The 23,120-nt window shown below is 42.1% G+C and overlaps 1 protein-coding gene across 3 annotated transcripts in view; it reads left to right on the top strand.

Moving 5' to 3' along the window:
• The window catches only part of grid2 (glutamate receptor, ionotropic, delta 2), a 434,148-nt gene that overhangs the window by 76,684 nt on the left and 334,344 nt on the right, over window positions 1-23,120 (top strand). The gene's annotated exons all lie outside the window — the stretch shown is intronic.

The raw sequence follows: 23,120 nt of genomic DNA, 5'->3' as shown, positions 1-23,120 counted from the left end.
AGTTGACCTGCATCACGCAGTGTGCTGATGATGGGGCAGCATTTTATTTATTTCCTCTTCCCTTTTTGTTTTTCGCTTTGTGTCGATGTCGACAGCCATTTTATTTCATGCAAATGTAGTTTGGACAAGGAATTGACTGTGGAATTCCGATTTATGGTCGTCAAACAGCGGATAGACTTGTCTACTCGTTTCCATCCGTGTGAATATAGATTTGCATATGCATATGTATGCCTGTCAAAGATTAACTGCTGATTTAAAAAGCAAAAGCAAAAGGCTTGATTCTCAGTTGAGCAATTCTTTTTGAAAGAATGCCGTGGAACAAAACGTCATGATGTCAATAACCTTTTAGTAATGCTGCAAATGTTTGAATATCATTTTTAATTTGACATCTTTCTCTGACTAATCCAGATACAGATGATGCTGTAGGAGTGCAGCATTAGACGGTTCACATGAGAAGCAGTTTTGGTTGCATGCATTTGATGAATGAGGACTGCAGTGCAAAAAGCCTTGTGCTACTTTTTTAGTTTCTTTTCATTCACATTAACAGGAACGTGTGACATTTAACAGAGACGTGTGTGAATTTTCACCAGATTTACCCAGCATCCCCCTGCATTTACATCAGCTGCTGTAATACAAGATGTTACAGCAATTTGTGCTGTTTTGTTTTGATGCTAGTTAATTGCTGTTGATGAGGTTTTCATCGACAGATTGGGGGAAAAAAAGCATTTAATAACAGAACTAATAGTGTCACATATTATATGACTCATGACACCCCACCGTGTCACAAAGCAAAGTAAACTTTCCATGTCAGGTTGTCAGTCATGAGAACATGTTAGTTTGTGATGCTCTCTACACAACTATGGGACAGATAGCAACACTTGTATCTGTGTGCATGCTAAATGTGACATTTCAGGAGTACTGATAAAAGACTAGACGGAACGAAGCACTGGGTGGCACCGTGGCATTACAGTGTGTGAAAACAGCAACGCATAAAGCACCGGTTCCACTTTACAAATTCCCCTGCTGGAGGAAAACAAGCGTCGCAGCAGAGCTGAGCGCAAACATGCAACACGTTCAGTTAGGGACTTAGTCTTTGTTACAACAGCGTTCATCTGTGACAATGTAAGCGAGCATAAATAATACCTGACATTATGTCGTAATGGGGCTTTTCTAATTGACACTTATTTAATGTAGTGTTTGGAAGCTAAGATGATAATTAGCAGGCTTTTAGCTTGACTCACAATGTGCTCAATTTAGTTAATGAGAAAGTGTATATGCGACGACTTGTTACCTTTAATTTGATGCCGCTGAAGTAATTGTCACTATTCTGTATTACAGATATTATAAACCACGCTTATAAAAATACCTACCATAACATGTTTAGAAACACATCTCTGTTTCAATCAAATGCTTCATCTGAAGGAGAGAAGTTTTGCATAAACTATTGCCGTTGTTTACAGCCACTTCTCCAGATTTATAATATTTGTTGTTTATCATGGAAATGTGTGTGGAAGTTGAACATATTTCAAATTGAATGGTGCATCGTTTATTATTGGGTCAAACACTTGAAGGCTTTATGAATCACTGTGAAGTGTTTTGAATTCAAATATGATAAGAAGCCAATTGATCAGTCTTGAACAGCGTGAGTATTCCCCAAACACAGCACACGGCAAATACATCTGTCAACTGAGCAACTTTCAATGCCACCTTTATCTCTAACTATTTTAAATCTGAAACACTGCAAATTGCAAAATGCTGCAATAAATGGGAACAACCCTCGCATTGGCATTGCCTGCATGGCTAATGACTCATCTGACAACACGGAGGATGTGCTTTTCGACTACTTTTTGACTACCATGTGTCAGTGGTTAATTAGGGCTTTTGTTTTTTCTGTTTGACAGTTCTCCAAAAGCCTTGAAGCAGGTAAAACCCAAACAACATATTTGCTTTTAGATGCTTTGTGAGAAATGTTAATGGTTTTCTTCAGAGCGGTCACTGTTGACTCACACTTGTCTTCGATGGAGGAAGAAATCCGTTCTGTAGAACATTGATATTCACAAAGTAGCTTGAAATGAACCAATAAATTGATGCATTATTGGGAATGAGTAGGTAGGAATGAGCTCACTGGTCCAACATTCCAGTCTGAGTTACGACTGCTGCCCATATGGACCAGTGTCTACGATCAGATAAACATATTGCAACGAGCGCAAGTTTCTCACGGAGCAGCTAATACGCTGGCACAAAGAAAATAGGACGATAAACTGATCATCGCCCAAATATACGGGTTTGTGTGTGAGCCTGCCTGGCTGTCTGCCTTTTAGAATCATTGAGCTAATTAATTCAGCAAAAAAAGAGAATTAACCAAAATGCAGACGCAATGGGCTGAGGCATATAGAGCACTTACTTATTAGTGTGATACAGCTGTGCGTTGTTCATCTTTTGCTTCCTTTAAACTGATGCCACTTTAGAGGGAAAGAACACCAAAATCAAAAGTATATTTAATGTATCTAATCTCTAGCATTTCCTGTTCACTGTAAACAAAACCTGTCATGAGTACAACAGTGAAACCATATTTAATCAACCAGTCAAGCAGAGTACTATAAATATGCTCTCATAAGTGGCTAGCCTTTGATTTGATTAAGGTTCCAAGATACCTTGATGAAGCCTATACTTCCAACACACACAGTTGCAAACCTGCAGGATATGTTTGTCACTGCAGGATGAGCAGTGCTTCTTTCGGTTACAGGATACCTGAAGTTGATGATTAAGATGAACAGGCAAGGGAATATCTAATGTTAGAAATGTGACCAAAACGGTTATCTTTCAAAACCGCATTCCGCTTAATGCGAGAATCAGGTGAAACTAGCAAATCGTATATTGATCTCACCTCTTAGCAGAATTATCTCATTGATTTCAGATGAACTCCATCATCAACGTCCATGTACACACTGAAATAAGCATGCACACACACACACACACACACACACACACACACACACAGATAAACGTTATATAAGCCTTGGCTGAGGAAGAATACATATGTGAGGTTATTTGCATTCCAGGTCTCGGGCTGCTTTCCTGTCTCCAACAGCAGTGGCCAATATTTAAGTGTATCGTGTTTGTGTGCTTGTGTACCTTTAGGAGCCTCGCTTTGATATAAGAGCCCTGCAATGCTGTTCGGTAGTCAGGCTACATCTCTTTGAAGTCCCATACTGATTCTAGTTCAATTACCTGGACTCTGAAGGATACATGTCTGTGTTTTTCTTCCGTCTTTATGTCGAGGTTAGTGAGCAGCTCGCGTTTCAGGTGCCGTTCATAGGATATCAGCATTATGTGAAACGCCGCGATTAAAGAATGATGTGACAACACAGCAGGAGGCAGCATTTGAACGCTTGCTCCTTGACAGAGCGGACTGAGCCAACAGCATGTTCCCCAATCAGTTTCCGTCCTCGCATTTCTCGCTTTTCTTTCTTCTCGCCGACAGGATTATTCTGTGACTTCAAATTTTTCAGTTAAAATTAGTTTCTGCTAATTGTGCAAATTGTTTTCCTGCCATCTCATACATCATATTCATAAATATAGACACAGTTACAACTTGGAGCTGCCAGGCACACCACTGTCGAGTACTGTTGGCTGCCATAGAAAGCTCATGAGGATAATCTGATGTTAGCTTCTCAAGAGCATACACTATCTGTTGGCAGTACGGGATTTATTAGGGACAGACGAGTTGCCAAGTGTTCCTTTTTATTGATTGGGACTTCAACCAGCTAGTTTTTATTGACAAACTGGCCTCGCTTCTCATTTTCTCTTCTCTCATCCCTGGCTGATTAAACTGCTGCAGGCCTCCAAGCCCCTCAGTCTGTTCACTGGTCTGTCTGAATTTGTGGGCGGTACAATGAATACTTCCCTGTCTTCCTGTCCGCCTGGTACTGAACAGACTGCCTGACTCGCTTCCCTGCCACTCTGCCTGCCAGTCTTTCTGTTTGCCCGTCTGGTTGTGTAGTTAGCTGGCTGATAAACGGCGTGCCTGTCCCCCTATCTGCCTGTCTATCTGTGTATTTCTCTCGCTAACTGGTAACCTGGCTGGCAAATCAATTGTCTTTTGTCTCTGTCTGTCTCTCGTTTATTATGGCATCATATGCTTTGCTTGGTGCCCTTCTAATCAGAAACAAAAAACAATTGCTGCTACTTTAACATATTTACCCTCAATATTTGCGCCATCCTGGTACAAAAGCAAAGTTCATTTTCTTGTTCACTTCAAGATGTGATACAAAGGGTCATGTGGCACAGAGGCAGACATTGATGCTTACGTATCAGAGGTTCATGTCTAGGTCCAGAGGGCTTCAAAGAGGAATGCCGGTCTGAGAGTCCCACCGTCTTTGTCTAGCTTGCTTCTCTGCTGTGAGTGAGTCATACGAATATGGCACATCATAATAACCATATCTCTAACAATACAGGCCGTTTTACAATAAAGTCGTCCACCTACATTTTAAAAAGAAATCTCTTTTTAAAATGCATTATCAAAATGACTTATCTGCCCCGAGGGCCGCGTGTGTGTTTATGTGTGTGTGTGTGTGTGTGTGTGTGTGTGTGTGTGTGTGTGTGTGTGTGTGTGTGTGTGTGTACAAAACTGTCTCAGGAGTGTGAGAAGGGGCTTGGATTAAATCACACTCCCTCCCTTTCTTCCTCCTGTGTGGTACTTAATTGTGGGTCTGCTCCTGTCACTTATATTCACATTTCACTCCCTACACCCTATCCCCCCCATCTCTCCATAGTAACCGGTCTAGACATTACTGAGGGAACAGTGTGTGTGTGTGTGTGTGTGTGTGTGTGTGTGTGTGTGTGTGTGTCTGCATGCATGTCAATGTGTGCCCGTTGGTGTCCCCATTGATTAAAGCAATGAGAATCACCTAATTGGATAACAGTCTATGGAAAGGTGGGGGGCGAGGAGAAGCAGGAAAGGAGGAGACCACAGGAGGGAGAGAACTCAATAGTTGTCTCAGCTTATTTTTCATCTCAGTTTAGTCTTGACACACAGGGCACACCGCCGCATTTATGCACACACACACACACACACACACACACACACACACACACACACACACACACACACACATATATATATATACACACACACACAGGTAAAGAATGAAGAAGGAAAACAAACTCTCAGCTTCACTGGAAGGTGTGCAAATAGAACTTAAACACTTTACAGACTCTATGACTACCTGTTAGATGTTTCTATACTTTGTCTCACCTATGGTTAGCCGGTGTCTCCATCAAAAGAAACCGTTTAGTGCTTTAAATAATACTAAAACTAAAGAAAAAATCCCAAGGATAAAATGCACATGGATGACTCATCTAAGAATATGATTCATTCCTTCAGTGATTAAAGCTGAGAAAGGAAGCACTAAATCAAGAACAACAATCTCTGCAATTCATGGGGATTTTTCCTCACAGATGTCTATTTCTCAGATTCTACCCTGCCAATTTATGAATAAAAAAATGGTAGCAATCTGTTGAAGTTGTTTATCAAACAAAAAAAAGCCAACCGTGTGTTGGTTCCAGCTTTGTTCAGATGTGACGGTTTGCAGCTTTGCAAATTGAATGTCTTTGTGTTTTGGACTGTTGGTCAACCCAAATCAAGCAATTTTACAGACTAAACCATTAATTGATTAATCAACAGAAGATTATCAACAGATTAATTGCTCATGAAAAATAATTGCCCTACATCAAAAGCCTGAGCATGTGTTTGCACGTTATGTTGATTATCGTCTCTCTAGCAGATCATATCTTTACTTCAGCACCATGGACAGCACATAACATCACACCGAGTCATAGGGGACGCCTGGGACATCTGTACAAATGTGTTTCTAAGCAGATGGTGAGAGACAGTCCCAAAACCTTCCTTTTCATTCTGTATTCTATATATATATATATATATATATATATATATATATATACACACACATATATCTTTTTTTATTATTATTAAAAAAGTGCTTGTAAAGCGGTAAGGCTTCTAATGCTAAATGGGATGTGTACGTTGTTAAATTCTTAATTAAAGTTTCAATGGATTAGAGTGACGAAGATGCGTCGTCCTGTCGATTGATCCATTGTGACTCAGTGGAACTCGTTGGGATTCACATTAGCGATATAGTGCTAAAGTCAGCATTGAGCAAATGGCTTACGGCTGTGTGAAACACTTGGCTGCATGAGCGTGATGAGAATAACTTCATCAGACTTTGTCATATTGATGAGTTCACACGTTAAAGAAAATAAGAATGTCACACTGAAAGGGCAGCACTTTTTCAAATGACATTGAACACACACTCCTATCCGAAACGCTTCCTCTAAAGAATGTTTCTCTCTTCCACACTTTCTGTCTTTCATCTTTCATGCAGGACTTTCATTCAGAGTGCAAAGAAAGGAACGACTTTGGATTTTGTAATCGGGTCGTTTTGAATTTTTCCTCAGAATATCGCAAAGTTAGATGATCTTCCCTGATCACCAAACATGAGTGTGCCATTTAAAAGATTTAGAAGACCCGCCTCCTCTGTTGGATTCCCAGTCTGTAAACCGAATATAAACAAAAGTGTCGGTACCAGTGGAGATGTCAGCGCACTGGATGGAGACGCAAATAGAACTGAACATTACCGACAAAGAATTTGATTCAGGCAACTTGAAAAAGCAACAGCAGTGTCCAATGAAGTTAACTCGGAGAAAATGGAAAAGTCAAAAATTTGTGTCAAAAACAGTCTTCTCTGTTTTCAGCACTTGGGTTTTTCACTACTGCAAAGCTTGATGTTTCATCAGATATAAGAGCTGTATTATTGCATGACTTAGGTGTCGTTTTATGCTAGTTCCTGGTTAATTTGTGGGGAAGCTGTGTCTGCAAGTGTTCCTGTGTTTACACTCACATTTTCACTGCAGTTCAGATTATAGGGTTCACACACAGTGGACGAAACATAAAGCACAATTTGCAGCTACATTGTAGTGTCCTCAGGCTTTCCCCAAGAGAATCTGATTGGATTGGGTAAGGCTTCAGAGATTTGGTCCAAAGTATACTTGAGCACACGGATTTGCAGTCAGGCAACCAACCTTTACTAAAGAACTAGCGTCTAGACGCCAGGTGGGTCTTCATCAGAGTCAAAACAGTGCCTGGATTCACAATTCCCTGAAATAACCTCTGCTAATTAGGAACTAATTCAGCCCAGGCTGGAAAAAATAGAGAGGGAGACAAAAAAAAGCTACATGTAGGATCAGTATTCTTGGGATCCTACAACCCTGAGAACACAGGACCGGCCTGTACATCTGTGTGATGCGGTTGAAGCATGTTCTATATTCATACAGTCTGATGAGACTTGCTTCAGTATTCTCTACATTGTGTGGTCCGTGTTCTGCCTGACTGAAAGCTGCTGAGTCACTTGTGTCCAACGCGAGGCCTTTTGACATTGGGAAATGGCTGGTGAAGGAAAAAAAAAAGGCAGGATGTGGCTTTGTCTTGACAGCAGATCTAAGTCTTCATCTGTGGTTGCGTTTTCAAACTAGGGTACATTTTCTGTTCAAACATCTCGAGCCACGTAGATCTCTCATGACTGTAAACCAACTTGTTCACTCCTTCTTATGCCTCTGTGCCGACGATGGCCGTGTTTTCAGTTTGTCCGTCTGTTCAGTCCAATATCCATGATTCTAGATTTGTTGTACATCAGTCTTCATCTGCACAATCAACATCTGCAGTCATCATCTGTATCCTGATCTCATGTTATTAACCCTATCTTAAAAAGCAACACAGCCATCTTTTGGGTCATTCGGCCCTCCTCACTTTCTGTTTCCCCACAAAGCACGCACACACACTGAAATCAGACGTCATGGAAACCGGGGGCCAAAATCATCTAGCCTTACGCCCCATTCTCTTCCCTTGCCTCCCTCTTCAGTGTGTCTGTCCATCTTCCGCATCTTTGTGCTCTCACTGATGCGAATGCACAGGACAGTCTCGTTAGCTGCCATAGAGACCAAAGACGTCTCATTTTCTAAGGTCGTTCCCTCCCTCTGCTGCCATCTTCCCTTCATTTGCTGATTGATCTCACTGCCTAACAAACAACTGTATACACAGTCAGACACACACACACGGTGGCTTTCTTGATGCATTGACATTCCTCTGCTCATCTTTCTCTTCTAGATGTGTCCTTCCTCCTCTCTGCAGTAGCCATGGCTAAATTGTAAAGATGACAAACTCTGTTCTTTTACATTGCCCTCCATTTTTTCTGATCTGTCTTCTGCACTTCATCATTTTCTCTTTTAATCTTTGTCTTTATTCATTCAGTGATAGATTACAATTCAATTAACCTCCCTACTAAATGTGAGAGGGGGATGTGAGAGGGGTGTATCCATGGCAACACTGACATTTTACAAGAGGCAATATGATGCTTTATTTAGTTTGTGCCTGTGTGTGTGTGTGTGTGTGTGTGTTTGTGTGTGTGTGTGTGTGTGTGTGTGTTTGTGATGGGGTCCAGCAGCTGACAGCTGGGGACAAACCAGATCCAACCAGACTTTTTGAGCTTTGAACAATGTGTGTGTGTGTGTGTGTGTGTGTGTGTGTGTGTGTGTGTGTGTTGCATGTGTGCTCAGTTGGTGGTAGGCCTGTTGATTTGCTCGAAGATATAAAGTGACATTTGAATAGAAATCCGAAGTGCATCTCTATTGAAAGGTTTTCTTCCTGCCCCTACTGAGCATTGACCAGCTCTCTCTCTCTCTCTCTCTCTCTCTCTCTCTCTCTCTCTCTCTCTCTCTCTCTCTCTCTCTCTCTGTCTTTGTATTAGCCTGTATAGCTGCTTGACAGCCAACTTCCTCTCCCTCAACACACAGAGACAGTTATTCACTGCAGATGGAAAAAGATCACCGTGAAATGATTTTTGTTGTGGCTCTTCTTCTAAACCAGTACTGTCCTTCACTGAAAACTACATTTTTTTTGCTTCTTTTTGCCCTCAAGGCTCAATACAAGAAAACCCTTTAATTCACGTTCAGATATGGTTGGACCAGGTGAGAGAGCACACAGACCTCCTGGAGTAACGGCGTTCTTTCCCTCCTCCCCTCAATCTGCAGCACGGACAATGAAGAAGACTTTGGTGCCTGCCATGGATATCAATGGACCCACATTAGAATACTGATATCGTTTTTACATGCCTGGCATTGCTGTTTGGTTTCCCCTCCTTGCTGCGTTGGACACAATCCACTTCAATACAACAAGAGGTACTAGCAGTAGAACTAAGTTCTCTGTTTGTAACTCTGACATCGTTGCTTTTATTTCACTAGTTTTACATGTTCAGCTGTTCGATACATTTGCCCAGCCTCACGTTGATCTGCACTGCGGTCTACCTCACCCTGCTGTTTGACTGTGATGGCATGATGACAGCTTTACATCTATAGTTACTGGATAAGCAACACGCAATTTGAATCGCACTACATTTCTACCCCTTTAAATGTTTCCATTTGACTCCATACACAGCGTAGTTACAGCTGTTTTCCAATGGCTCAGTGGTGCATTGCACACTGTGCAGCAAACCATTGTGCACCTGAATACTCACCTTAGCTCTATGAGTGTATTACATGATCTCAAGTGATGTTTGATTTAGCTTTACTGGCTTGTTCACTTTTTTGTTGCAACTATTGCTTTCATGCGCTCATCTGCCAAGCCACAACACACACACACACACACACACACACACACACACACACACACACACACACACACACACACACACACACACAACCTAATGGCAAAGTAGAATCAAAGAACTTTATACACTGGAGGATAAAAATTGAAAGTAACTCCCTCTTAAGAGCATTTGGCTTGGTGAAGAGCTATTTGACCAGTGGACAAAACACTCAATAAATTATTAAACAGCACGTATACTGTTGACTGTGCGAGTGCACACACACATACACACAGTGCGTTAGAAGGCTACCCCTCTCTAATGCTTGTGTTTTATTAGAGTCATAAACTACATAGACAGAGAGCAGCCAAAAAACTTGATTTGATGCTTTTTGGATGTAAAGTGCTCTCTTGTGGTCTCACTGCTTTGTTTCAGCACAATTGAATTCAACGTTCTATTGGCAAAATATAAATTGTGTCTATATTATGGACACGCGACAGTTACTTCCTGTTCCAAAATTGAAGAGGCATACATTGTTTTGCCAACTGCAATACTAGCCCAACCTCAGTCTCTCTCTATTTCCCCTCTTCTCTCTTCACTCACCATTTTAAGATCCATTGTTGTGAGTTTGGCTTTTTTTTTTTTTTTTTAAAGCCACTTCCCACCTAAATGCAGAGTAACAGAGAGGGTGGGGGTGGGTGATGGGGGAAGGAGGTGAAACAGCAGGTAGGGAGGAGGAACATGTCGTCTGGTGGATTTTTGTTAAATTTATTATGATGATGTAACCCATTTATATTGAAATTCAAACCTAGTCATGTTTGAGTATCTGCTGCACCCTTATCAAAGTGTAGCATAGCAGAAAAAAGTTCTTCCATTTGTAGGTGTTGCATAAATTTAATTTTTTTTTTTAATATATTGCCACCAACTTCAATCTCGCATATCTTTCTCTCTGTATCTCTCCTACGAGTACAACACTGTGCCATCCCATCCATCTCTTGGGAAATGATTACAGGCCTCTCTTTGGCCGATGGTCGACACCCAAATGACAGGCTGTCAATCAGGCTACTGAGTTACCACGGCGATAGCTCAAACCACCCACTCTCCTTGACAAATGGGTAACGTGTGTAAATCACCTGGTGGAGAGAGAGAGAGAGAGAGAGAGAGAGAGAGAGCGAGCGAGAGAGAGCGCTTCAGGGTCAGGTGAACATGTAGAGGACTGAGCCATGAGAAGCACTTTAATAAATGCTCAGAAGAGCCAATGCACCAGCCTTTGAAGCACATAAAGAGATAGATAGGCAGAGTGAGATAGTGATGCACAGAGATTAAATGGGAGGGAGTGAGATGCAGAGAGAGAGAGAGAAAAAAAGAAGAAGACAATAAGATAAGACTTGCCCTCTGTGGTTTGGGGAAGAGAATTGGTAGAGGGGAAGGTGACGAGGGACTGTGGCTGAGGGGAAATGAGCGGTTTGACTGATAAATTGTCTCTTCCTGCTGCACTTGGTGCCCTTCTGGGTGAAGATGTTAATGATTAAGCGTCTGCAGCACATTCAACACTATAGTCACAAACCACTTTTATGCTATACAACTATACTATTATAACAAATGTATTTTTGAGTCAGTGAAGTCACATTGCTGCATTGATGAGCATCCAAGTCTCAAAATCATGGCGGTGTGTTTTATATCCAGCTCCGGCCTCCGGAATACTTGTTACAGCGTCACTCTTTTGTTTATTATTCTTGACTGTTTTACAGCAGTTTTTCAGTTCAAGGTCCAAGCCTTCAGTATGCCTGAAGCAGATCCCAGGAGATCCCCTTAATGTGAAAAAAAGACCTTGATATCTTCATACTGTATTTACCGTTGCTGACTATATTTCTTAGTCCTACCCTCCAGCGTCAATCTAGAGCCCAGAAATCCTCAGGAAATTCTTACATTTCCATTGAGAGGTGCAAATAACCTTTCAGACTCGTAATATAGTTATAACCGGATTACTTATACAGTGTTGATCCCTCCTATTCAATGTTAGACCACCCATTTGACTTGTTTGCATAAGAGCAAATATGTTTCATGCATACATGTCTTTTCCAGGACTAGGATTCCTCAGGTAGTGAGTTTAAAAAAGATGACACGTTCATTAATTATAACTATGTTTACCGTTTTCACTTGACTTCACAAGGCCCAGCCATTCAATGCTTCTGTGATTAAACTATGTGCTGAAGTGCTTGCTGCTGTCCCTTCATCCCCTGTCAACTGTATTCTGTTAGGATTTCTCGTCCCACTGCACCCTCTTTATTGTTCTTTTCTCAAGTCCGCTGCTGGCTATCCTTTCGCTTCACAGGTGGGAAAGTGCGCGAGCAAATTTGAGACAAAGAGATTGAGCAATAGATAAATCTCTGCAGACATTTCCCTTCTTTCCCTCCCACAGGCGGGCAGGCCCAGAGCCATGCAGGCATAAAGGACGTTGTTTATAGACAGGGGAAAGCACTTAGTTCCTCCTTCACACCTTTTAGCTGGAAGGTCTTCTGAGAGTCAGAGAGAGAGAGAGAGAGCGAGAGAGAGAGAGAAGTACGGAAAAAACAAAGCGAAAGGAGATCAGCAGATGGGGGGGAAAGGAGGAAGAGAAAATCAAAGGAAGGAGGCAGGAGGGGAGGATTGATGGGTGCTGAAGAGAGAGAGAGGAGGAGAGAGGCCAGAAAAGACACGACAAGGAATGAGGAGGAGAGACAACAATTGGGGGGAGGTGAGGTCAGGGGGGGTTTAGGCCGACATGTATTGCCTGCTGGTTTTGAAATATGAACTCACGAGTGTTGCCTCATGAATAATGGGACAGGTTATGCTATCATCTCTGTGGCTGGAGCAGTGACATAAGAGGGCTTAACGGGTCAGGAGAGAGGAGGAGAGGAGGGAAAGAAGGCTGGAGGAAATGTGAAGTACAATCATATCCTGAAAGCTCAGAGTAGATGAGAAGATGTGAGCAAGTGGGAGATGGAAAGTTAGTAGAAGTTAAAGTCATAGAAAGATATGTGAGAGGACAATTTGTTTTGAAGGATTGGTTACAAGTCGAGATGCAATACTTGGCTTTTTAAAAGGCTGACCTGCCGATTCCAGTTTTATTTCTTTCTAAAAACTATAATTGAAAACAAACACAATCATTGCTGTAATTGTAATTTTCCTTTCATTGGATATTGAATTCAATTATGTATGTTAATATAATATTTACAGTAACTTCTCTCACTCAAAGCGTTCTCAAAACAAAAGTACCTCAGGTTACTGGACAAATAAAATCCAACTGAAAATGAAAAGCAGTAAACTCAATCCCACTTCATCTAACATGTTTTCTGTGTTTGCGTGACTGTCTGTGCTGCTGTTTTCACCATGTAAAATCATCATACAGTGTGTGTAAATTTGACCAGAAATAAAATCAAATTCAGTACGAGTAGGTTTTATGCGGTGGCTGAACGATTGGTGCACCTCTAGTCGCTGGTGCAAGGAGGGATAAACACAGAAGATAAAGAAGGGTGCACAAAAGGTTGGGCAGTGATCAGAGTTGTTTTCTTGGTAAAAGGCTCGGGAAGATGAATTAGGAGCGTCGAGGTTGATGGAAGACATAATAGCCAAGAGAAGAGGGCTGCTCGCTCCGTGAGAAGCACTTGAAGAAACGACTGGGTGGACAAAGGAACAGACGACTGGAGGGGCACAGAGGAGTGGATGACGGAGGAGGAAAAGACTAAAGAGAGAGGAAGAGAGCGACTCTGGAGAAGTGAAGAGAGGAAAAGAGGATGCACACGAGTGTCTGCCGTGAATTATCAAGGGACCACAGTGCTTAGAGCATTCTGATGTGTTGAGTCTGTTGAACACTAATGGTTTCTAGTTTCTCAGTGTGTATGCACACGTTCTTGGCATCCATCAAGCTACGGTTTTATCACAATTTCCCTTTGGGAGCATTGCGGCCAGTGTAAACCTTCTTAAAAGGCCACCTGCGACCAATTTGTGTGAAATTCATCATTCATATTTTATCAATGTCCTGCAGAGACCACAAGCACTTAATAGGGGCGGGATTCTTTGCACCCACAGAATGCTTGAGTGCAGTCTGTCCTTAAGGGATGCCAGTCACCTTTACCAGCTGTCCTAATGCCTTTTGCATTTGAGCACCTCCAGACTTTACATCCAGCGGATGTCCTAGACTGTTTATGCTCACAAATTTGCCAAGGCAGACGGAGACAGAGGGAAGCCGTAATAAAACCTTGGCATCTCATAATCGCTCCACCCAGACTTTTTCCAAGTCTGCCACTTTGATTTTGCTGTTTGATTTTGCAAAGAGGTGCAATCCAATGATAACTTTCAACTTAAAGAAAAAGTGAACTGCCGCTTCAAGACCAAACATGATGAGTTAGCGAGTGAATCCCCAGATTATTCAAACAGAAGCCAGAGGTGTTTCAAGGATAGAGGAGAGTGGGGTTTTTAAGTGGAGCTCTTTTACCCACTTATTTTGATTATTGCAAAGCAAAACATTAGTTTGCCGGCACTCAAGGAAATTTGTATAATGATGTTGGGAGAGACACTTTTAGGGGCCTCCAGCAGTGTTTGTGACCCACTGTATGAACCTAGAATGCCAGAGGAGCTCTGTGATGCCATCAAGAAATATATCTGATCTTGATGTGGACAATACATTTCTGTTGCACGGAAAATAGGTGCATGAACAATGCAAACACTAGAAGTCTGCTGTCTCGCTGCAGCATCCTGTCCCAGCATTAAGATGAATGGGAGGGAGTCTGCTTTTTCCTGTCACAGCATACAAAACGGGTCACGGGGGGGGGGTGGTATCTTTCAAATGTGTCCGAACGCATAAGAACATTAAAAACTTCAAATGTATGAATGACTGCTTTTGAGGAGAAGCAGGGTCTGTGCTGAACAGAGGGACATGGAGATGTTTCCTACTACAGCAGGCAGTGATGTCACCGGCTGGCATGCAACCAAATGGGCTGTGAGAATTTATCTCAGTGAGGAGGTAAAGACCAGAGGGTTCAGAATCTAATCTACTCGGATTAATTCATTTGTTTCTTTTGGTCCTCCCAGGAGATTTGCTGATAATAATAAAAAAATAAATAAATAAATAATACCAGCTTTTGTATTGTATGCCACCATCAATATTTGCAAGTACGGAAATCTGCAAGCATGAAGCATGGTAAAAGTAGTTAGTTAGTAATTAGTGACTTAAATTAGTATTCACATCAAGCATGATAATTAATTAGGCATGGCAATAGACTGTTGTTGGGCTGGACTGCAAATGGACTTTGCGTCTCAGCAACAACGTAGATGCGTGCACTCTTTATACGTCGTTGTATTTCTGACGTTGGCATCAGGTGAAGCTGAACATGTGATATTGTGATGGTAGCATTGCTCTGAAGAGGGAGGGTACAGTTGTCTGGCCTTTGTCTAAAGAAAAAGAAGCCCCCTGACCCCACATGAGTGACTGAAGTGATCGCTCATAAAAGCCACCAGCCAGCTCTCACACTCCGCATAGCTTAATTGAATTACTCTCTGTACACGGCTTTGTGCACTGAGTGTGTAAGTCGAAGGAAGATCGACACAGTGAGGGGCGAGACATAAGAGGCGAGGGAGAGCTTGTGATTGTGTGTGTGTGTGTGTGTGTGTGTGTGTGTGTGTGTGTGTGTGTGTGTGTGTGTGTGTGTGTGAGTGATTGTGTGTGTGTGTGTGTGTGTGTGTGTGTGTGTGTGTGTGTGTGTGTTTTCCTGAGGCAGCAATATGCACAGCATCTGTATACAGAGAGTGTATTAAAGTGTTGAAAGTTTCATTAAGATTTGAGCGCAGTGTTTTTGCAATCGGGGGAGTTAACACGTGTAGCGCAGTGCAAGCGTGTGCTTGTGAGAGATTAAGGTGTGCGTGTGCATATTAGTTAAAGAGTTGATTTTCCAACTCCACTGACAGATAGAGAATCAGAATAAAATGTGTTGAACTGTACTAGAGGAAGTATTTTTATTTAGTCTTTTTTTTTTTCATGCCTTTTCATTATATTTGGTGCAATGAAAAGCCTCAAGGTTTTCTTTCCCATACGCTCATTGTGATATCATTTTTAACATTTTGACACGCTTGGGAGTCTGAACTCCCAGTCTAGGGAACCACTGCAAGACATCTCTTTAATTCCTCCTGAATAAAAAAAAAAAAAAATCAGCATTTTAATGAATAGCCAAAAATCCTGATGGCTTTTCAGTATGCTAATCTTGTCTGGCAAACACCGCAGTTCCTTAGAGAGATTGGATAACTTCATCCCCGGGGTGGGTTTCCTCCTGCAGAACATTCACCCTAAAACTAAGTGTACAACATTTCTCTGACCTTCATCATTTCAACATACAAAATCAACAAGCGCAAGAGAGGAAAGAAGGGAACGAAACCAACAGAAATGTAGATTATCAAATAGTTACATTTAAACGACCAGGTAGGACCAACTGCAATAAAATATCTGCATTTCTACCACATTTACTAATGTGTATACTTCACGTTACTGCTCACAGTTTTCTACAGCATGTCATTGATTTTAGGTGTTCTTCCTGTCTTGCTGGTGCTGACGATACTCTTGGGTGCTGTTATCTAAAGAGCCAGTCCTACATGACGACCAGTGAATCGGCCCACCGTTTAGGCGTCAATAGCATGTCGGCCCAATAGATCTTCCCTGGACACTTAACAAATCCCTCTGAAGAGAAATGGTCGTGCAAGGGAAACAAAGAAGCAGCCTAGAAATGTATTGCTCCCGCTATTGTAAGAGTTCATACACGTGTCCTTTTAGCAATTATTGAAACATTGACATTATTCAGAGAGTTAAGACCTCACCCTGCAACATAATTCTGCCACACTCTGTAGAGAGGGTTGATTAATCGTCCAATAATGTTCTGCCATGGAGAAACTACAATGACGGGCCTCACTCCGTGGTGAGGTGCTGCAGTCGAACACAGGTCAACGTTTGTCCAGACTGAGGCTCGCCACTGAAGGGTGTCACCTTTGACCCTGATTCTCAACAATCTCTGCGTAGAAATAGATGGAGGAGGTTTGATTGCTGACTAGGGCTGGGCGGTAAACCGGTTTTAATTTCCCGTATGATATGAATTTTTCATACATTGTCATACCGGTATAGCCGAAACAACTGCTGTCACTCTTCAACAGGAAGCAAAATATATTGTTCGCCGCTAAGACTGTTACGGTTGGAGCTACTTATGTAGTGAGAGGGACCCCTAAGTTATGGTTATAACTTTATATCACAATTAATAACCCACAACTAAAGCTCTTTAACAGGGCAACACCACGGCACACAACAGTTTGTGACACATAAACAATTTGTAACACTAATAATTGTACATTCATAAAATTTCACCGCCGAACAGCATGCTGGGTACAGCTCAGTAGCTAGCCGTTAGCACAACAGTCTGCTAACAGCTGGGAGAGGCTCCGTCGCATTACTTAAAGAACAGAAAAGAGCGATGCAGGAGGAACAAAGAGAGACCGGAGATGCACCAATAGAGTCTGTGCCCAAGAGAGGAGCTGTGTCTGCTGTTCGGAAGTGTTTTGGTTTTAAAAAATCTGACGTTTTGCGAGTTTGGCGCCACTGTTGTTGCCGCTGGTGGTAACATGAGCAACTTACATCACCTCGGCAGAAAACATGAGTTATTTTCATGTGTAATAGATGCAATCTGAAATGTACACCTTGAAAACTGCAAACCTATCTACGTCATATTTTTATGTTTGTTAAGTTCTCAGTAGAGATAACTAAATGATATGCTTATTATACATATTACGAACAAAAACACTTTAAAAACCCTAACTTTTTTTAGCTTTTTGGGGTATTTTGGTTGGACACATATACACTGATTAGAGTGTAATATGTGCGGTATTTGTTATAAATGTACATTGGTACATAGAGGGTGATAAGAAGCTGTACAGGGAGGGACTTAGGACCAAGGGGAATGTAGGTGAAGGAAGCAGGAAGAGACAGAAGACACTCCACACAAACAGCTGTTCACCGCTCGCTGCCAGCTGGTTGGCCGGCCAGTTCTTGTGTTAAAAATGTCCGCTTAATAATTAAACGCACAATCATTTTTGGCGTTAATTAGTTACTGCGCTAACGAGGAAAAAAAAATACCGTGATATACCATGAAACCGGTATAATCTTACAAAATACCGTGATATACATTTTTGGTCATACCATTGCTGACTACCACAGCTTTTCCCACCTCATTTCTGGAATCATTTCAACCAAACTTGTCTACCACTTGCAATCAAAGTAAACCCAGAGCTGGGGTGTCTCCATTTCCTACCTAGACAGTGTCTTCCTGCATTTGTTGGCAAGAAAAGGAAATGGCGCCACGACTGTGACTGGATCAATTTCACCCTGATCCTGCTGGCATGACGGTGAGTCATGTATAGGGCCAGAGAGACGGTGCTCATGAGAACCATCACCAAATGCAACACCATGAGAGGAGAGCGCAGGAAGATATCCCAGCAGTGTTTACCCTTCAGTGGCTAGAATAGCTGTCCAGGCATGCAGGTGGGTGTTCTGTGCCGACAGCGGCACGCTCAGTGCCAAGACCGATGAAACATGTCCGCTGGTGATTACACAGGAACAGGGGGGCAAAGACGAGCGGAGTGTGACGATGCCAACCCTGGCTTTCCTCGTTGTCATTCTGGTAACTCAAGAAGAATGGATGAGTAGTGGACGGTATTTAGCCATTACTAAGGACCAGTTTCCGAATAGATATGAGTGCAAATATTCCATGCTCAGACATGCAAATATGAGTTTCCCAATTAGAATGCAAAGCCTACGCACAACTTAGTGCTACGTCATTCTTCAGAAAATTGATCGTCATTAATGGAAAGCTTTCAGAACTTTCAGAACATGGGATAAAACATGCAAAAACACCAGGATGGTCCTTCAAACAGACGTGAAGAGCTTTGGCTGAGTAATAACGGCCAAACGAGAGACTGCAGAGAAAAAGAGCGAAGCCCACGATATATGTCAAGGTTGGGAGGAAGAAACGGATGCCCCTCTCTTGCCCTTGCTGTCTTTCTCTCAATTCCATGCCTCAGCTCTGAAAGATGGTGTGTCCAGCATAGTAATGAATTGGTCACACTCCCCCAAAGCGCCTGGAGAATGGGCCCCATTAAACTGCATTAAACACAAAAAGGCCTCTGTCTGTGTGTGTGTGTGTGTGTGTGTGTGTGTGTGTGTGTGTGTGTGTGTGTGTGTGTGTGTGTGTGTGTGTGTGTGTGTGTGTGTGTGTGTGTGTGTGTGAGAGAGAGAGAGAGAGAGAGAGAGAGAGAGAGAGAGAGAGAGAGAGAGAGAGAGAGAGAGAGAGAGAGAGAGAGAGAGAGAGAGAGAGAGAGAGAGAGAGAGAGAGAGGAGAGAGAGAGAGAGAGAGAGAGAGAGAGAGAGAGAGAGCGTGTGTGTGCTTGTGCAAGCTCCTCTTGCCCTGTATTTCATTCTCACTCTTGATTTCTCATTCATTGTCCATTTGGCCCCATGGCGCTCTCTCTCTCTCTCTCTCTCTCTCTCTCTCGCTCTCTCTCTCTCTCTCTCTCTCTCTCTCTCGCTCCCCTCTCTCCCCCCTTTACCTCCTACCGCCATCTCTTCCTTCCACTTCTCCATTCTGTGTCACCAGCTCATCCCAGCTCGTACATTCTCCCTCTGCCCCCCTGCCACCTTCTTTACATGTCAGATTAATATTCAGTGAATGTGTTTTCATTTGTGAATAATTTTGTTGTTGGCCACATGCAAATCCTAGTGGCTTCTCTGTAATCTGATTGTCTGTTTTAATGTAGTATGTGTGCGCATGTTGTTAGCTTAATGTATTTCTTTGAATTGCTCTTCTCTGGATATGTCTTTGCTGGTCCATGTGTTAGTCTTTAAATTGGGTATTTGTGAGTGCCTGTCTTTGGTGTGTGTCTGTGTTAGTAGTGTGTGTGTGTGTGTGTGTGTGTGTGTGTGTGTGTGTGTGTGTGTGTGTGTGTGTTTTACTCCACACCCTCTCCTATGAATTCAAATGCTTGGGGATTAGGAAGCATGACTTACAATTTCCCGACACTGCCTCTGTGGCGAACAAAAAAAGACCTAATGTGGCTCAGCACAACACAACAAGCCAGACTGTAAAGTGGAATTCACATCACCACAGGAAAGAAACAAACAAGAATCCACGAGAGTTGCGGAAAATGCATGAATATAAAAAGCTGATTTCTTCAGATCGCTTCCATCCTCCTCCGAGACAAATCTTTGTTTCCATTTACCATTTTGCCAGTATCATGCATGATGAATATGAACGCTCACAGCAGAATCACATTTAATCCTTTCAATCTTTTCATTATGGCTGCATGTCCCATTTAAAGGGCATTCAGTAAATGATGACATTTAATGACCTGGAGCAGCAACCAGTAGCAATTTGAAATAACGATTAAGCCCTTTTTTTTTAATAAAATGCTACCAACAGAAATGTTTTGTGAGGAGGTGGAGGCTTTTTTGGCTTAATACCTAAATTAAAACATAAATGGGTCATAAGTCTGCTTGAGGTCTGCTGTACAGTATCAAAGAGGCCTCTGTTCTATAGTGCTTCTTTGGGAATCAATGAAGCTCACTTATACAGACAAAAAGTTTTTTTCCAGTAGGAGGGAAAAAATGTCTGCAGTGTGGCAATTCTTTGATCTCAGGAAGGCAATGTGCCAACTTACAGTGCCGAGAGTGCAGTTAGTTTTTTATTTATCATTGAGACATACTCAAAGGGCATTTCAGTAGGGTAGCCTGCATTTCTCACAAATATTTAGTGTAGTGCAGATTAAATACTGTAGATAATATTTTTGAGGACATAATTTAGAATGCCCAAATTACAGTCTGCGCAAATGAGTGGATCAATGTGAAACATCCCATGATTATTGATGGATGGCACTGTTCTGCTATGAGTATTGGTCCATGATGTCTCCTCACTGATGTGCAGGTTGAACCTGCAGCTTCAGGTTCTTTGATGTCTGTCAGAAGCTTCAGGACAGCTTAAAACGGGGTTTGCTTTAGTCTGGGTTGCAAACATTCTCACACTAAAACTATTGATATTAAATCTCTCTGAAATTCATCAAAAACAATGTTGTTTGATCCACGTGTGAATGCCTTGCCACCTTATATACGATAGCTAAGTCAATAAGTCCTTATTGGAGGCAGCCTTTGCGTCTATGAGCGTGTGTGTACTATTCTGAAGAGAACACGTTCACCAAGTGTTCTCAATGAAAGCAAACTTTAAAAAGTATAAACACGGAGCACATCTTCAGTCTCACCATTCAGCACATCTTCAGTTGGCAATTTAACTTTGATCTTTTTTCATCATTTTCATTTGATATACAGTATTTAGCTATCATTATCCGATGACTGAATATCCAGTTGAATTTTACAAGGGCATTTGTCTTTTTTTTTTTTTTTTTGTTGCTCTCTGATTTTATTTTTAACCTGATTATATAGATGACGAGCTCGACCATATGAAAGTGACCAGAGGGAGAATGGAGGCACATGCAGAACATGTCCTTCTTGACAGCCTTCCTCAGGAGACCTGTGTAATACAGAGTGGAAAGCTATGTTCACAGTCTAACCAGTGCACTAGAGGATTTATGTCAAAGTTGTACCATGACGGGTTTAGGCTCATGTTGCGTACCCTAATGGACATAGCTGTTAAGCCCCGTGACTTTTTCAAAATCTCTTCTCTCCAAAGTCTCTGCTTTGGAGTTGATGAATGATCATAACCAACCAAAAATACGACACGGTTGTATAATAAAAATACATTTATTGAAGTACATTTGAATTTTACTTCATGCATTTTGCTATGTTGATATGGTGAGAGTTTGATCAGGAATTATGAACAATATTTAGAAAATGCAGGGACACAATATTTTAACAGCAAAGTCTGGTTTGTAGCTTCGCAATTACCGAGTTGAATATGGGTCACCTGACTTAATGTGCCACCTGTGTTGTTAGGACTACTTTGTGGTTCTTTTGGTTCTAAAGAAGTCACAGTTACTGTTTTGGAACACTGCAACACTTGATTGGGATGCTTTGGAGCTTGTATCCTGGATAGAGATGCACCGATCCGATATCAATATCTGTATCGGTCCCGATATAGGAAAAAATTCTAGATCGGGTATCGGTGACAATGTGACCGATCCATAAAGGCAAATCTATTCAGTCCAATTATATGCGTTGTGCTCTGCGTAACGTCATGCGCTAGCGAACTGGCCGCATAGATTGTTTTCAAAATGGAGCGAGCTAAAGGATCAGCCATCTGGAACCGGGCAGCCGCTCTCAGTTGTCGGGGATAAGGGATTCCGGCTGCTAGTTAACCACCTGGAACCACGCTACGACATGGTAAGCCGAAAATATTTGTCGGAGACGGCGCTACCTGAACTGCACGGTAAAGTGTGCAAACACATATTGAAGGAGATAAAAGATGTCAAATCGATAAGTTTCACGACAGACATCTGGAGCTCCGACGTTTCCCCTGTGTCACTTTTAAGTTTAACAGCACACTGGCTGGATGAAACTTTTGTGCCACACAGTGCAATATTAAATGCAACAAACTTTCGTGGGTCGCACACCAGCGAAGCGATAGCAGCTAGCCTGAAGGAAATGTTTGACAAGTGGCAAATTCAGTTGAGCAAAATCCACGTGATTCTGAGGGACAACGCCAGCAACATGAGAAAAGCGATGGACAATCTGGGGGCGCGTAGCGTCGGCTGCGTTTTTTAAATCGATTCAGCACTGTTTTTCGCTATTAGATCGGTATCGGCCGATACTAAACCTCAGATATCTGTATCGGTATCGGAAGTGAAAAACGTGGATCGGTGCATCCCTAATCCTGGACAGACAAGGTGTGTTCTGTCACTCACCGTAACAAACGCCACAGCTCGTTGTGTTTGAGTAAAACCCAGCGTATTGCCAAATGCCAGATCAACTTGATGGACAATCAGCTGAAGCTATATCACAAAACATATCAGATCAGGTTAAAACAGAAAGCTAATGATTTCTAATTGATTGAACATTGTCTCGAGTCAGCACTTATTTTCAAACAGAATCTGTCACCGTCTGTCCCCTCTCGAGGTATGACAAAGTCTATCCAATCACAAGTCGGGTTCCTCTATTTTACTCTGCATTCTCCCTCCCTTTTTGTCTTAAAACTGAGAATGGTGCGAAGACGGTAGCCCATTTGTAGTTAACTGTGTGTGGTATTTGCAATTGATGTGTAATGGCCAGTGAAGGCCAGTTTTGTTAGCCTTTAGCTTTCCAATACAGGCAATCATCCTCTCTGTCACTCTCATTTTCTCTGTCCCATTCTGCTTCTTTTTTTGGTCATGGGAGCCAGAAGAAATCAGAGTGAATTGTGATGGGGAACCCCAATCAATCCACCTGTCATACACACACACACACACACACAC

The sequence above is a fragment of the Cebidichthys violaceus genome, unplaced genomic scaffold (assembly GCF_023349555.1).
Source record: "Cebidichthys violaceus isolate CVI_PGR_0920_01 unplaced genomic scaffold, fCebVio1.0.p SCAF_9, whole genome shotgun sequence".
NCBI lineage: Eukaryota > Metazoa > Chordata > Actinopteri > Perciformes > Stichaeidae > Cebidichthys > Cebidichthys violaceus.
This window is presented reverse-complemented; position numbering and strand designations above follow the sequence as displayed.